At 54.4% G+C, this 13715-nt stretch overlaps 14 non-coding genes across 14 annotated transcripts; all 14 read left to right on the top strand.

Annotated features, from left to right (window-relative positions):
* Window positions 1-273: 273 nt before the first annotated feature.
* On the top strand, window positions 274-392 carry LOC126220607 (5S ribosomal RNA). Its single transcript, XR_007542983.1, has one exon. It is a non-coding gene; the product is annotated as a 5S ribosomal RNA (ribosomal RNA).
* Window positions 393-1252: 860 nt separating this feature from the next.
* Window positions 1253-1371, top strand: LOC126220606 (5S ribosomal RNA). Its single transcript, XR_007542982.1, has one exon. It is a non-coding gene; the product is annotated as a 5S ribosomal RNA (ribosomal RNA).
* Window positions 1372-2216: 845 nt separating this feature from the next.
* LOC126220605 (5S ribosomal RNA) lies at window positions 2217-2335 on the top strand. Its single transcript, XR_007542981.1, has one exon. It is a non-coding gene; the product is annotated as a 5S ribosomal RNA (ribosomal RNA).
* Window positions 2336-3180: 845 nt separating this feature from the next.
* LOC126220604 (5S ribosomal RNA) lies at window positions 3181-3299 on the top strand. Its single transcript, XR_007542980.1, has one exon. It is a non-coding gene; the product is annotated as a 5S ribosomal RNA (ribosomal RNA).
* An 843-nt stretch (window positions 3300-4142) lies between these two features.
* LOC126220603 (5S ribosomal RNA) lies at window positions 4143-4261 on the top strand. The gene has a single exon (XR_007542979.1). It is a non-coding gene; the product is annotated as a 5S ribosomal RNA (ribosomal RNA).
* An 845-nt stretch (window positions 4262-5106) lies between these two features.
* LOC126220601 (5S ribosomal RNA) lies at window positions 5107-5225 on the top strand. Its single transcript, XR_007542977.1, has one exon. It is a non-coding gene; the product is annotated as a 5S ribosomal RNA (ribosomal RNA).
* Window positions 5226-6068: 843 nt separating this feature from the next.
* On the top strand, window positions 6069-6187 carry LOC126220600 (5S ribosomal RNA). The gene has a single exon (XR_007542976.1). It is a non-coding gene; the product is annotated as a 5S ribosomal RNA (ribosomal RNA).
* An 845-nt stretch (window positions 6188-7032) lies between these two features.
* LOC126220599 (5S ribosomal RNA) lies at window positions 7033-7151 on the top strand. The gene has a single exon (XR_007542975.1). It is a non-coding gene; the product is annotated as a 5S ribosomal RNA (ribosomal RNA).
* An 845-nt stretch (window positions 7152-7996) lies between these two features.
* On the top strand, window positions 7997-8115 carry LOC126220597 (5S ribosomal RNA). Its single transcript, XR_007542974.1, has one exon. It is a non-coding gene; the product is annotated as a 5S ribosomal RNA (ribosomal RNA).
* An 843-nt stretch (window positions 8116-8958) lies between these two features.
* Window positions 8959-9077, top strand: LOC126220596 (5S ribosomal RNA). Its single transcript, XR_007542973.1, has one exon. It is a non-coding gene; the product is annotated as a 5S ribosomal RNA (ribosomal RNA).
* Window positions 9078-9921: 844 nt separating this feature from the next.
* On the top strand, window positions 9922-10040 carry LOC126220595 (5S ribosomal RNA). Its single transcript, XR_007542972.1, has one exon. It is a non-coding gene; the product is annotated as a 5S ribosomal RNA (ribosomal RNA).
* Window positions 10041-10883: 843 nt separating this feature from the next.
* LOC126220594 (5S ribosomal RNA) lies at window positions 10884-11002 on the top strand. Its single transcript, XR_007542971.1, has one exon. It is a non-coding gene; the product is annotated as a 5S ribosomal RNA (ribosomal RNA).
* Window positions 11003-11847: 845 nt separating this feature from the next.
* LOC126220593 (5S ribosomal RNA) lies at window positions 11848-11966 on the top strand. The gene has a single exon (XR_007542970.1). It is a non-coding gene; the product is annotated as a 5S ribosomal RNA (ribosomal RNA).
* An 845-nt stretch (window positions 11967-12811) lies between these two features.
* On the top strand, window positions 12812-12930 carry LOC126220592 (5S ribosomal RNA). The gene has a single exon (XR_007542969.1). It is a non-coding gene; the product is annotated as a 5S ribosomal RNA (ribosomal RNA).
* The last annotated feature ends 785 nt before the right edge of the window (window positions 12931-13715 follow it).

The following is a 13715-nucleotide window of genomic DNA, read 5'->3' as shown; positions in this document are numbered from 1 at the left end:
ACAAGATGCGTCCTCCGCTAGTGTCGAAGGCTGCACGCGCGCAGCGAATGACAGGAGGTGCAACGAGCAGCAGTGCGTCTCACACACGCGGCGGTGCGCCCGCTAATTCGGCCGTCGCTCTGCTGGGACGCCAGGCGCGCCCCCCGCGCCGTCCTCGAGGAACTGGCTGTTGTGGAAGGAAGTGCTTTCGTCAAATGCGGCCGAAAACTAACATTTTGTGTGTTGGGAGTAAAGCCGAACGCGAATTCTGCCGTGCTCCTACATTACATGAGCGCCAACGGCCATACCATGATGAATACACCGGTTCTCGTCCGATCACCGAAGTTAAGCATCATCGGGCCCGGTTAGTACTTGGATGGGTGACCGCCTGGGAAACCCGGGTGCTGTTGGCTGCCTTCCTTTTTTTTTTTTTTATTATTATGTCGCTACCCCTGCCAGCCCAATTTTCAAACTACCTTTCTGTTGTACAAAGATGCTTCCTTAAGCCTTTTAAACTACTGTAATGGTACGAAAATGCAGTAATTAACTCAGTTTGAGGGAGAATGTGCTAACCAAGTTTGCCAAGAAGACTTTGAAAACGACAAAACAGTACGAATCGGCAGGTGATTTCTGAAATACGTCACCGCCTATTTTTGTGTACGAGTGTAGAGTTCCAAATTTTTTTAATCACGAATTTATTCCTTAGTCGTCTCGTCTCGTCTCGTCCCGCAGACGTTTGTCGTGCTTGCGCTGTCATATGGACCACGACCCGAGCGGCAGCGAGCGGCAGTCGAGCAAAGTCGGGACAAGTCGGGACGGGGACGGGGACAGGGATAGGAATGGTGCGAATGCACTGCAAACTACGCACACACCTGGTGTGAGGCGAGGCGAGGCGAGGCGAGGCGAGGCGAGGCGAGGCGAGGAAGCCCACATGCCACCAGTGGCGCCCTCCAGCACGACACTGCCACACCACGCACAGGCCCTCCGCTGGACACCAGGGACAAGATGCGTCCTCCGCTAGTGTCGAAGGCTGCACGCGCGCAGCGAATGACAGGAGGTGCAACGAGCAGCAGTGCGTCTCACACACGCGGCGGTGCGCCCGCTAATTCGGCCGTCGCTCTGCTGGGACGCCAGGCGCGCCCCCCGCGCCGTCCTCGAGGAACTGGCTGTTGTGGAAGGAAGTGCTTTCGTCAAATGCGGCCGAAAACTAACATTTTGTGTGTTGGGAGTAAAGCCGAACGCGAATTCTGCCGTGCTCCTACATTACATGAGCGCCAACGGCCATACCATGATGAATACACCGGTTCTCGTCCGATCACCGAAGTTAAGCATCATCGGGCCCGGTTAGTACTTGGATGGGTGACCGCCTGGGAAACCCGGGTGCTGTTGGCTGCCTTCCTTTTTTTTTTTTTTATTATTATGTCGCTACCCCTGCCAGCCCAATTTTCAAACTACCTTTCTGTTGTACAAAGATGCTTCCTTAAGCCTTTTAAACTACTGTAATGGTACGAAAATGCAGTAATTAACTCAGTTTGAGGGAGAATGTGCTAACCAAGTTTGCCAAGAAGACTTTGAAAACGACAAAACAGTACGAATCGGCAGGTGATTTCTGAAATACGTCACCGCCTATTTTTGTGTACGAGTGTAGAGTTCCAAATTTTTTTAATCACGAATTTATTCCTTAGTCGTCTCGTCTCGTCTCGTCCCGCAGACGTTTGTCGTGCTTGCGCTGTCATATGGACCACGACCCGAGCGGCAGCGAGCGGCAGTCGAGCAAAGTCGGGACAAGTCGGGACGGGGACGGGGACAGGGATAGGAATGGTGCGAATGCACTGCAAACTACGCACACACCTGGTGTGAGGCGAGGCGAGGCGAGGCGAGGCGAGGAAGCCCACATGCCACCAGTGGCGCCCTCCAGCACGACACTGCCACACCACGCACAGGCCCTCCGCTGGACACCAGGGACAAGATGCGTCCTCCGCTAGTGTCGAAGGCTGCACGCGCGCAGCGAATGACAGGAGGTGCAACGAGCAGCAGTGCGTCTCACACACGCGGCGGTGCGCCCGCTAATTCGGCCGTCGCTCTGCTGGGACGCCAGGCGCGCCCCCCGCGCCGTCCTCGAGGAACTGGCTGTTGTGGAAGGAAGTGCTTTCGTCAAATGCGGCCGAAAACTAACATTTTGTGTGTTGGGAGTAAAGCCGAACGCGAATTCTGCCGTGCTCCTACATTACATGAGCGCCAACGGCCATACCATGATGAATACACCGGTTCTCGTCCGATCACCGAAGTTAAGCATCATCGGGCCCGGTTAGTACTTGGATGGGTGACCGCCTGGGAAACCCGGGTGCTGTTGGCTGCCTTCCTTTTTTTTTTTTTTATTATTATGTCGCTACCCCTGCCAGCCCAATTTTCAAACTACCTTTCTGTTGTACAAAGATGCTTCCTTAAGCCTTTTAAACTACTGTAATGGTACGAAAATGCAGTAATTAACTCAGTTTGAGGGAGAATGTGCTAACCAAGTTTGCCAAGAAGACTTTGAAAACGACAAAACAGTACGAATCGGCAGGTGATTTCTGAAATACGTCACCGCCTATTTTTGTGTACGAGTGTAGAGTTCCAAATTTTTTTAATCACGAATTTATTCCTTAGTCGTCTCGTCTCGTCTCGTCCCGCAGACGTTTGTCGTGCTTGCGCTGTCATATGGACCACGACCCGAGCGGCAGCGAGCGGCAGTCGAGCAAAGTCGGGACAAGTCGGGACGGGGACGGGGACAGGGATAGGAATGGTGCGAATGCACTGCAAACTACGCACACACCTGGTGTGAGGCGAGGCGAGGCGAGGCGAGGCGAGGAAGCCCACATGCCACCAGTGGCGCCCTCCAGCACGACACTGCCACACCACGCACAGGCCCTCCGCTGGACACCAGGGACAAGATGCGTCCTCCGCTAGTGTCGAAGGCTGCACGCGCGCAGCGAATGACAGGAGGTGCAACGAGCAGCAGTGCGTCTCACACACGCGGCGGTGCGCCCGCTAATTCGGCCGTCGCTCTGCTGGGACGCCAGGCGCGCCCCCCGCGCCGTCCTCGAGGAACTGGCTGTTGTGGAAGGAAGTGCTTTCGTCAAATGCGGCCGAAAACTAACATTTTGTGTGTTGGGAGTAAAGCCGAACGCGAATTCTGCCGTGCTCCTACATTACATGAGCGCCAACGGCCATACCATGATGAATACACCGGTTCTCGTCCGATCACCGAAGTTAAGCATCATCGGGCCCGGTTAGTACTTGGATGGGTGACCGCCTGGGAAACCCGGGTGCTGTTGGCTGCCTTCCTTTTTTTTTTTTATTATTATGTCGCTACCCCTGCCAGCCCAATTTTCAAACTACCTTTCTGTTGTACAAAGATGCTTCCTTAAGCCTTTTAAACTACTGTAATGGTACGAAAATGCAGTAATTAACTCAGTTTGAGGGAGAATGTGCTAACCAAGTTTGCCAAGAAGACTTTGAAAACGACAAAACAGTACGAATCGGCAGGTGATTTCTGAAATACGTCACCGCCTATTTTTGTGTACGAGTGTAGAGTTCCAAATTTTTTTAATCACGAATTTATTCCTTAGTCGTCTCGTCTCGTCTCGTCCCGCAGACGTTTGTCGTGCTTGCGCTGTCATATGGACCACGACCCGAGCGGCAGCGAGCGGCAGTCGAGCAAAGTCGGGACAAGTCGGGACGGGGACGGGGACAGGGATAGGAATGGTGCGAATGCACTGCAAACTACGCACACACCTGGTGTGAGGCGAGGCGAGGCGAGGCGAGGCGAGGAAGCCCACATGCCACCAGTGGCGCCCTCCAGCACGACACTGCCACACCACGCACAGGCCCTCCGCTGGACACCAGGGACAAGATGCGTCCTCCGCTAGTGTCGAAGGCTGCACGCGCGCAGCGAATGACAGGAGGTGCAACGAGCAGCAGTGCGTCTCACACACGCGGCGGTGCGCCCGCTAATTCGGCCGTCGCTCTGCTGGGACGCCAGGCGCGCCCCCCGCGCCGTCCTCGAGGAACTGGCTGTTGTGGAAGGAAGTGCTTTCGTCAAATGCGGCCGAAAACTAACATTTTGTGTGTTGGGAGTAAAGCCGAACGCGAATTCTGCCGTGCTCCTACATTACATGAGCGCCAACGGCCATACCATGATGAATACACCGGTTCTCGTCCGATCACCGAAGTTAAGCATCATCGGGCCCGGTTAGTACTTGGATGGGTGACCGCCTGGGAAACCCGGGTGCTGTTGGCTGCCTTCCTTTTTTTTTTTTTTATTATTATGTCGCTACCCCTGCCAGCCCAATTTTCAAACTACCTTTCTGTTGTACAAAGATGCTTCCTTAAGCCTTTTAAACTACTGTAATGGTACGAAAATGCAGTAATTAACTCAGTTTGAGGGAGAATGTGCTAACCAAGTTTGCCAAGAAGACTTTGAAAACGACAAAACAGTACGAATCGGCAGGTGATTTCTGAAATACGTCACCGCCTATTTTTGTGTACGAGTGTAGAGTTCCAAATTTTTTTAATCACGAATTTATTCCTTAGTCGTCTCGTCTCGTCTCGTCCCGCAGACGTTTGTCGTGCTTGCGCTGTCATATGGACCACGACCCGAGCGGCAGCGAGCGGCAGTCGAGCAAAGTCGGGACAAGTCGGGACGGGGACGGGGACAGGGATAGGAATGGTGCGAATGCACTGCAAACTACGCACACACCTGGTGTGAGGCGAGGCGAGGCGAGGCGAGGCGAGGAAGCCCACATGCCACCAGTGGCGCCCTCCAGCACGACACTGCCACACCACGCACAGGCCCTCCGCTGGACACCAGGGACAAGATGCGTCCTCCGCTAGTGTCGAAGGCTGCACGCGCGCAGCGAATGACAGGAGGTGCAACGAGCAGCAGTGCGTCTCACACACGCGGCGGTGCGCCCGCTAATTCGGCCGTCGCTCTGCTGGGACGCCAGGCGCGCCCCCCGCGCCGTCCTCGAGGAACTGGCTGTTGTGGAAGGAAGTGCTTTCGTCAAATGCGGCCGAAAACTAACATTTTGTGTGTTGGGAGTAAAGCCGAACGCGAATTCTGCCGTGCTCCTACATTACATGAGCGCCAACGGCCATACCATGATGAATACACCGGTTCTCGTCCGATCACCGAAGTTAAGCATCATCGGGCCCGGTTAGTACTTGGATGGGTGACCGCCTGGGAAACCCGGGTGCTGTTGGCTGCCTTCCTTTTTTTTTTTTATTATTATGTCGCTACCCCTGCCAGCCCAATTTTCAAACTACCTTTCTGTTGTACAAAGATGCTTCCTTAAGCCTTTTAAACTACTGTAATGGTACGAAAATGCAGTAATTAACTCAGTTTGAGGGAGAATGTGCTAACCAAGTTTGCCAAGAAGACTTTGAAAACGACAAAACAGTACGAATCGGCAGGTGATTTCTGAAATACGTCACCGCCTATTTTTGTGTACGAGTGTAGAGTTCCAAATTTTTTTAATCACGAATTTATTCCTTAGTCGTCTCGTCTCGTCTCGTCCCGCAGACGTTTGTCGTGCTTGCGCTGTCATATGGACCACGACCCGAGCGGCAGCGAGCGGCAGTCGAGCAAAGTCGGGACAAGTCGGGACGGGGACGGGGACAGGGATAGGAATGGTGCGAATGCACTGCAAACTACGCACACACCTGGTGTGAGGCGAGGCGAGGCGAGGCGAGGCGAGGAAGCCCACATGCCACCAGTGGCGCCCTCCAGCACGACACTGCCACACCACGCACAGGCCCTCCGCTGGACACCAGGGACAAGATGCGTCCTCCGCTAGTGTCGAAGGCTGCACGCGCGCAGCGAATGACAGGAGGTGCAACGAGCAGCAGTGCGTCTCACACACGCGGCGGTGCGCCCGCTAATTCGGCCGTCGCTCTGCTGGGACGCCAGGCGCGCCCCCCGCGCCGTCCTCGAGGAACTGGCTGTTGTGGAAGGAAGTGCTTTCGTCAAATGCGGCCGAAAACTAACATTTTGTGTGTTGGGAGTAAAGCCGAACGCGAATTCTGCCGTGCTCCTACATTACATGAGCGCCAACGGCCATACCATGATGAATACACCGGTTCTCGTCCGATCACCGAAGTTAAGCATCATCGGGCCCGGTTAGTACTTGGATGGGTGACCGCCTGGGAAACCCGGGTGCTGTTGGCTGCCTTCCTTTTTTTTTTTTTTATTATTATGTCGCTACCCCTGCCAGCCCAATTTTCAAACTACCTTTCTGTTGTACAAAGATGCTTCCTTAAGCCTTTTAAACTACTGTAATGGTACGAAAATGCAGTAATTAACTCAGTTTGAGGGAGAATGTGCTAACCAAGTTTGCCAAGAAGACTTTGAAAACGACAAAACAGTACGAATCGGCAGGTGATTTCTGAAATACGTCACCGCCTATTTTTGTGTACGAGTGTAGAGTTCCAAATTTTTTTAATCACGAATTTATTCCTTAGTCGTCTCGTCTCGTCTCGTCCCGCAGACGTTTGTCGTGCTTGCGCTGTCATATGGACCACGACCCGAGCGGCAGCGAGCGGCAGTCGAGCAAAGTCGGGACAAGTCGGGACGGGGACGGGGACAGGGATAGGAATGGTGCGAATGCACTGCAAACTACGCACACACCTGGTGTGAGGCGAGGCGAGGCGAGGCGAGGCGAGGAAGCCCACATGCCACCAGTGGCGCCCTCCAGCACGACACTGCCACACCACGCACAGGCCCTCCGCTGGACACCAGGGACAAGATGCGTCCTCCGCTAGTGTCGAAGGCTGCACGCGCGCAGCGAATGACAGGAGGTGCAACGAGCAGCAGTGCGTCTCACACACGCGGCGGTGCGCCCGCTAATTCGGCCGTCGCTCTGCTGGGACGCCAGGCGCGCCCCCCGCGCCGTCCTCGAGGAACTGGCTGTTGTGGAAGGAAGTGCTTTCGTCAAATGCGGCCGAAAACTAACATTTTGTGTGTTGGGAGTAAAGCCGAACGCGAATTCTGCCGTGCTCCTACATTACATGAGCGCCAACGGCCATACCATGATGAATACACCGGTTCTCGTCCGATCACCGAAGTTAAGCATCATCGGGCCCGGTTAGTACTTGGATGGGTGACCGCCTGGGAAACCCGGGTGCTGTTGGCTGCCTTCCTTTTTTTTTTTTTTATTATTATGTCGCTACCCCTGCCAGCCCAATTTTCAAACTACCTTTCTGTTGTACAAAGATGCTTCCTTAAGCCTTTTAAACTACTGTAATGGTACGAAAATGCAGTAATTAACTCAGTTTGAGGGAGAATGTGCTAACCAAGTTTGCCAAGAAGACTTTGAAAACGACAAAACAGTACGAATCGGCAGGTGATTTCTGAAATACGTCACCGCCTATTTTTGTGTACGAGTGTAGAGTTCCAAATTTTTTTAATCACGAATTTATTCCTTAGTCGTCTCGTCTCGTCTCGTCCCGCAGACGTTTGTCGTGCTTGCGCTGTCATATGGACCACGACCCGAGCGGCAGCGAGCGGCAGTCGAGCAAAGTCGGGACAAGTCGGGACGGGGACGGGGACAGGGATAGGAATGGTGCGAATGCACTGCAAACTACGCACACACCTGGTGTGAGGCGAGGCGAGGCGAGGCGAGGCGAGGAAGCCCACATGCCACCAGTGGCGCCCTCCAGCACGACACTGCCACACCACGCACAGGCCCTCCGCTGGACACCAGGGACAAGATGCGTCCTCCGCTAGTGTCGAAGGCTGCACGCGCGCAGCGAATGACAGGAGGTGCAACGAGCAGCAGTGCGTCTCACACACGCGGCGGTGCGCCCGCTAATTCGGCCGTCGCTCTGCTGGGACGCCAGGCGCGCCCCCCGCGCCGTCCTCGAGGAACTGGCTGTTGTGGAAGGAAGTGCTTTCGTCAAATGCGGCCGAAAACTAACATTTTGTGTGTTGGGAGTAAAGCCGAACGCGAATTCTGCCGTGCTCCTACATTACATGAGCGCCAACGGCCATACCATGATGAATACACCGGTTCTCGTCCGATCACCGAAGTTAAGCATCATCGGGCCCGGTTAGTACTTGGATGGGTGACCGCCTGGGAAACCCGGGTGCTGTTGGCTGCCTTCCTTTTTTTTTTTTATTATTATGTCGCTACCCCTGCCAGCCCAATTTTCAAACTACCTTTCTGTTGTACAAAGATGCTTCCTTAAGCCTTTTAAACTACTGTAATGGTACGAAAATGCAGTAATTAACTCAGTTTGAGGGAGAATGTGCTAACCAAGTTTGCCAAGAAGACTTTGAAAACGACAAAACAGTACGAATCGGCAGGTGATTTCTGAAATACGTCACCGCCTATTTTTGTGTACGAGTGTAGAGTTCCAAATTTTTTTAATCACGAATTTATTCCTTAGTCGTCTCGTCTCGTCTCGTCCCGCAGACGTTTGTCGTGCTTGCGCTGTCATATGGACCACGACCCGAGCGGCAGCGAGCGGCAGTCGAGCAAAGTCGGGACAAGTCGGGACGGGGACGGGGACAGGGATAGGAATGGTGCGAATGCACTGCAAACTACGCACACACCTGGTGTGAGGCGAGGCGAGGCGAGGCGAGGCGAGGAAGCCCACATGCCACCAGTGGCGCCCTCCAGCACGACACTGCCACACCACGCACAGGCCCTCCGCTGGACACCAGGGACAAGATGCGTCCTCCGCTAGTGTCGAAGGCTGCACGCGCGCAGCGAATGACAGGAGGTGCAACGAGCAGCAGTGCGTCTCACACACGCGGCGGTGCGCCCGCTAATTCGGCCGTCGCTCTGCTGGGACGCCAGGCGCGCCCCCCGCGCCGTCCTCGAGGAACTGGCTGTTGTGGAAGGAAGTGCTTTCGTCAAATGCGGCCGAAAACTAACATTTTGTGTGTTGGGAGTAAAGCCGAACGCGAATTCTGCCGTGCTCCTACATTACATGAGCGCCAACGGCCATACCATGATGAATACACCGGTTCTCGTCCGATCACCGAAGTTAAGCATCATCGGGCCCGGTTAGTACTTGGATGGGTGACCGCCTGGGAAACCCGGGTGCTGTTGGCTGCCTTCCTTTTTTTTTTTTTATTATTATGTCGCTACCCCTGCCAGCCCAATTTTCAAACTACCTTTCTGTTGTACAAAGATGCTTCCTTAAGCCTTTTAAACTACTGTAATGGTACGAAAATGCAGTAATTAACTCAGTTTGAGGGAGAATGTGCTAACCAAGTTTGCCAAGAAGACTTTGAAAACGACAAAACAGTACGAATCGGCAGGTGATTTCTGAAATACGTCACCGCCTATTTTTGTGTACGAGTGTAGAGTTCCAAATTTTTTTAATCACGAATTTATTCCTTAGTCGTCTCGTCTCGTCTCGTCCCGCAGACGTTTGTCGTGCTTGCGCTGTCATATGGACCACGACCCGAGCGGCAGCGAGCGGCAGTCGAGCAAAGTCGGGACAAGTCGGGACGGGGACGGGGACAGGGATAGGAATGGTGCGAATGCACTGCAAACTACGCACACACCTGGTGTGAGGCGAGGCGAGGCGAGGCGAGGCGAGGAAGCCCACATGCCACCAGTGGCGCCCTCCAGCACGACACTGCCACACCACGCACAGGCCCTCCGCTGGACACCAGGGACAAGATGCGTCCTCCGCTAGTGTCGAAGGCTGCACGCGCGCAGCGAATGACAGGAGGTGCAACGAGCAGCAGTGCGTCTCACACACGCGGCGGTGCGCCCGCTAATTCGGCCGTCGCTCTGCTGGGACGCCAGGCGCGCCCCCCGCGCCGTCCTCGAGGAACTGGCTGTTGTGGAAGGAAGTGCTTTCGTCAAATGCGGCCGAAAACTAACATTTTGTGTGTTGGGAGTAAAGCCGAACGCGAATTCTGCCGTGCTCCTACATTACATGAGCGCCAACGGCCATACCATGATGAATACACCGGTTCTCGTCCGATCACCGAAGTTAAGCATCATCGGGCCCGGTTAGTACTTGGATGGGTGACCGCCTGGGAAACCCGGGTGCTGTTGGCTGCCTTCCTTTTTTTTTTTTATTATTATGTCGCTACCCCTGCCAGCCCAATTTTCAAACTACCTTTCTGTTGTACAAAGATGCTTCCTTAAGCCTTTTAAACTACTGTAATGGTACGAAAATGCAGTAATTAACTCAGTTTGAGGGAGAATGTGCTAACCAAGTTTGCCAAGAAGACTTTGAAAACGACAAAACAGTACGAATCGGCAGGTGATTTCTGAAATACGTCACCGCCTATTTTTGTGTACGAGTGTAGAGTTCCAAATTTTTTTAATCACGAATTTATTCCTTAGTCGTCTCGTCTCGTCTCGTCCCGCAGACGTTTGTCGTGCTTGCGCTGTCATATGGACCACGACCCGAGCGGCAGCGAGCGGCAGTCGAGCAAAGTCGGGACAAGTCGGGACGGGGACGGGGACAGGGATAGGAATGGTGCGAATGCACTGCAAACTACGCACACACCTGGTGTGAGGCGAGGCGAGGCGAGGCGAGGCGAGGAAGCCCACATGCCACCAGTGGCGCCCTCCAGCACGACACTGCCACACCACGCACAGGCCCTCCGCTGGACACCAGGGACAAGATGCGTCCTCCGCTAGTGTCGAAGGCTGCACGCGCGCAGCGAATGACAGGAGGTGCAACGAGCAGCAGTGCGTCTCACACACGCGGCGGTGCGCCCGCTAATTCGGCCGTCGCTCTGCTGGGACGCCAGGCGCGCCCCCCGCGCCGTCCTCGAGGAACTGGCTGTTGTGGAAGGAAGTGCTTTCGTCAAATGCGGCCGAAAACTAACATTTTGTGTGTTGGGAGTAAAGCCGAACGCGAATTCTGCCGTGCTCCTACATTACATGAGCGCCAACGGCCATACCATGATGAATACACCGGTTCTCGTCCGATCACCGAAGTTAAGCATCATCGGGCCCGGTTAGTACTTGGATGGGTGACCGCCTGGGAAACCCGGGTGCTGTTGGCTGCCTTCCTTTTTTTTTTTTTTATTATTATGTCGCTACCCCTGCCAGCCCAATTTTCAAACTACCTTTCTGTTGTACAAAGATGCTTCCTTAAGCCTTTTAAACTACTGTAATGGTACGAAAATGCAGTAATTAACTCAGTTTGAGGGAGAATGTGCTAACCAAGTTTGCCAAGAAGACTTTGAAAACGACAAAACAGTACGAATCGGCAGGTGATTTCTGAAATACGTCACCGCCTATTTTTGTGTACGAGTGTAGAGTTCCAAATTTTTTTAATCACGAATTTATTCCTTAGTCGTCTCGTCTCGTCTCGTCCCGCAGACGTTTGTCGTGCTTGCGCTGTCATATGGACCACGACCCGAGCGGCAGCGAGCGGCAGTCGAGCAAAGTCGGGACAAGTCGGGACGGGGACGGGGACAGGGATAGGAATGGTGCGAATGCACTGCAAACTACGCACACACCTGGTGTGAGGCGAGGCGAGGCGAGGCGAGGCGAGGAAGCCCACATGCCACCAGTGGCGCCCTCCAGCACGACACTGCCACACCACGCACAGGCCCTCCGCTGGACACCAGGGACAAGATGCGTCCTCCGCTAGTGTCGAAGGCTGCACGCGCGCAGCGAATGACAGGAGGTGCAACGAGCAGCAGTGCGTCTCACACACGCGGCGGTGCGCCCGCTAATTCGGCCGTCGCTCTGCTGGGACGCCAGGCGCGCCCCCCGCGCCGTCCTCGAGGAACTGGCTGTTGTGGAAGGAAGTGCTTTCGTCAAATGCGGCCGAAAACTAACATTTTGTGTGTTGGGAGTAAAGCCGAACGCGAATTCTGCCGTGCTCCTACATTACATGAGCGCCAACGGCCATACCATGATGAATACACCGGTTCTCGTCCGATCACCGAAGTTAAGCATCATCGGGCCCGGTTAGTACTTGGATGGGTGACCGCCTGGGAAACCCGGGTGCTGTTGGCTGCCTTCCTTTTTTTTTTTTTTATTATTATGTCGCTACCCCTGCCAGCCCAATTTTCAAACTACCTTTCTGTTGTACAAAGATGCTTCCTTAAGCCTTTTAAACTACTGTAATGGTACGAAAATGCAGTAATTAACTCAGTTTGAGGGAGAATGTGCTAACCAAGTTTGCCAAGAAGACTTTGAAAACGACAAAACAGTACGAATCGGCAGGTGATTTCTGAAATACGTCACCGCCTATTTTTGTGTACGAGTGTAGAGTTCCAAATTTTTTTAATCACGAATTTATTCCTTAGTCGTCTCGTCTCGTCTCGTCCCGCAGACGTTTGTCGTGCTTGCGCTGTCATATGGACCACGACCCGAGCGGCAGCGAGCGGCAGTCGAGCAAAGTCGGGACAAGTCGGGACGGGGACGGGGACAGGGATAGGAATGGTGCGAATGCACTGCAAACTACGCACACACCTGGTGTGAGGCGAGGCGAGGCGAGGCGAGGCGAGGAAGCCCACATGCCACCAGTGGCGCCCTCCAGCACGACACTGCCACACCACGCACAGGCCCTCCGCTGGACACCAGGGACAAGATGCGTCCTCCGCTAGTGTCGAAGGCTGCACGCGCGCAGCGAATGACAGGAGGTGCAACGAGCAGCAGTGCGTCTCACACACGCGGCGGTGCGCCCGCTAATTCGGCCGTCGCTCTGCTGGGACGCCAGGCGCGCCCCCCGCGCCGTCCTCGAGGAACTGGCTGTTGTGGAAGGAAGTGCTTTCGTCAAATGCGGCCGAAAACTAACATTTTGTGTGTTGGGAGTAAAGCCGAACGCGAATTCTGCCGTGCTCCTACATTACATGAGCGCCAACGGCCATACCATGATGAATACACCGGTTCTCGTCCGATCACCGAAGTTAAGCATCATCGGGCCCGGTTAGTACTTGGATGGGTGACCGCCTGGGAAACCCGGGTGCTGTTGGCTGCCTTCCTTTTTTTTTTTTTTATTATTATGTCGCTACCCCTGCCAGCCCAATTTTCAAACTACCTTTCTGTTGTACAAAGATGCTTCCTTAAGCCTTTTAAACTACTGTAATGGTACGAAAATGCAGTAATTAACTCAGTTTGAGGGAGAATGTGCTAACCAAGTTTGCCAAGAAGACTTTGAAAACGACAAAACAGTACGAATCGGCAGGTGATTTCTGAAATACGTCACCGCCTATTTTTGTGTACGAGTGTAGAGTTCCAAATTTTTTTAATCACGAATTTATTCCTTAGTCGTCTCGTCTCGTCTCGTCCCGCAGACGTTTGTCGTGCTTGCGCTGTCATATGGACCACGACCCGAGCGGCAGCGAGCGGCAGTCGAGCAAAGTCGGGACAAGTCGGGACGGGGACGGGGACAGGGATAGGAATGGTGCGAATGCACTGCAAACTACGCACACACCTGGTGTGAGGCGAGGCGAGGCGAGGCGAGGCGAGGAAGCCCACATGCCACCAGTGGCGCCCTCCAGCACGACACTGCCACACCACGCACAGGCCCTCCGCTGGACACCAGGGACAAGATGCGTCCTCCGCTAGTGTCGAAGGCTGCACGCGCGCAGCGAATGACAGGAGGTGCAACGAGCAGCAGTGCGTCTCACACACGCGGCGGTGCGCCCGCTAATTCGGCCGTCGCTCTGCTGGGACGCCAGGCGCGCCCCCCGCGCCGTCCTCGAGGAACTGGCTGTTGTGGAAGGAAGTGCTTTCGTCAAATGCGGCCGAAAACTAACA

This window comes from Schistocerca nitens, unplaced genomic scaffold, assembly GCF_023898315.1.
Source record: "Schistocerca nitens isolate TAMUIC-IGC-003100 unplaced genomic scaffold, iqSchNite1.1 HiC_scaffold_200, whole genome shotgun sequence".
Lineage (NCBI taxonomy): Eukaryota > Metazoa > Arthropoda > Insecta > Orthoptera > Acrididae > Schistocerca > Schistocerca nitens.
The sequence above is the reverse complement of the archived record's forward strand: the minus strand, read 5'-3'. Positions and strand labels throughout refer to the sequence as shown.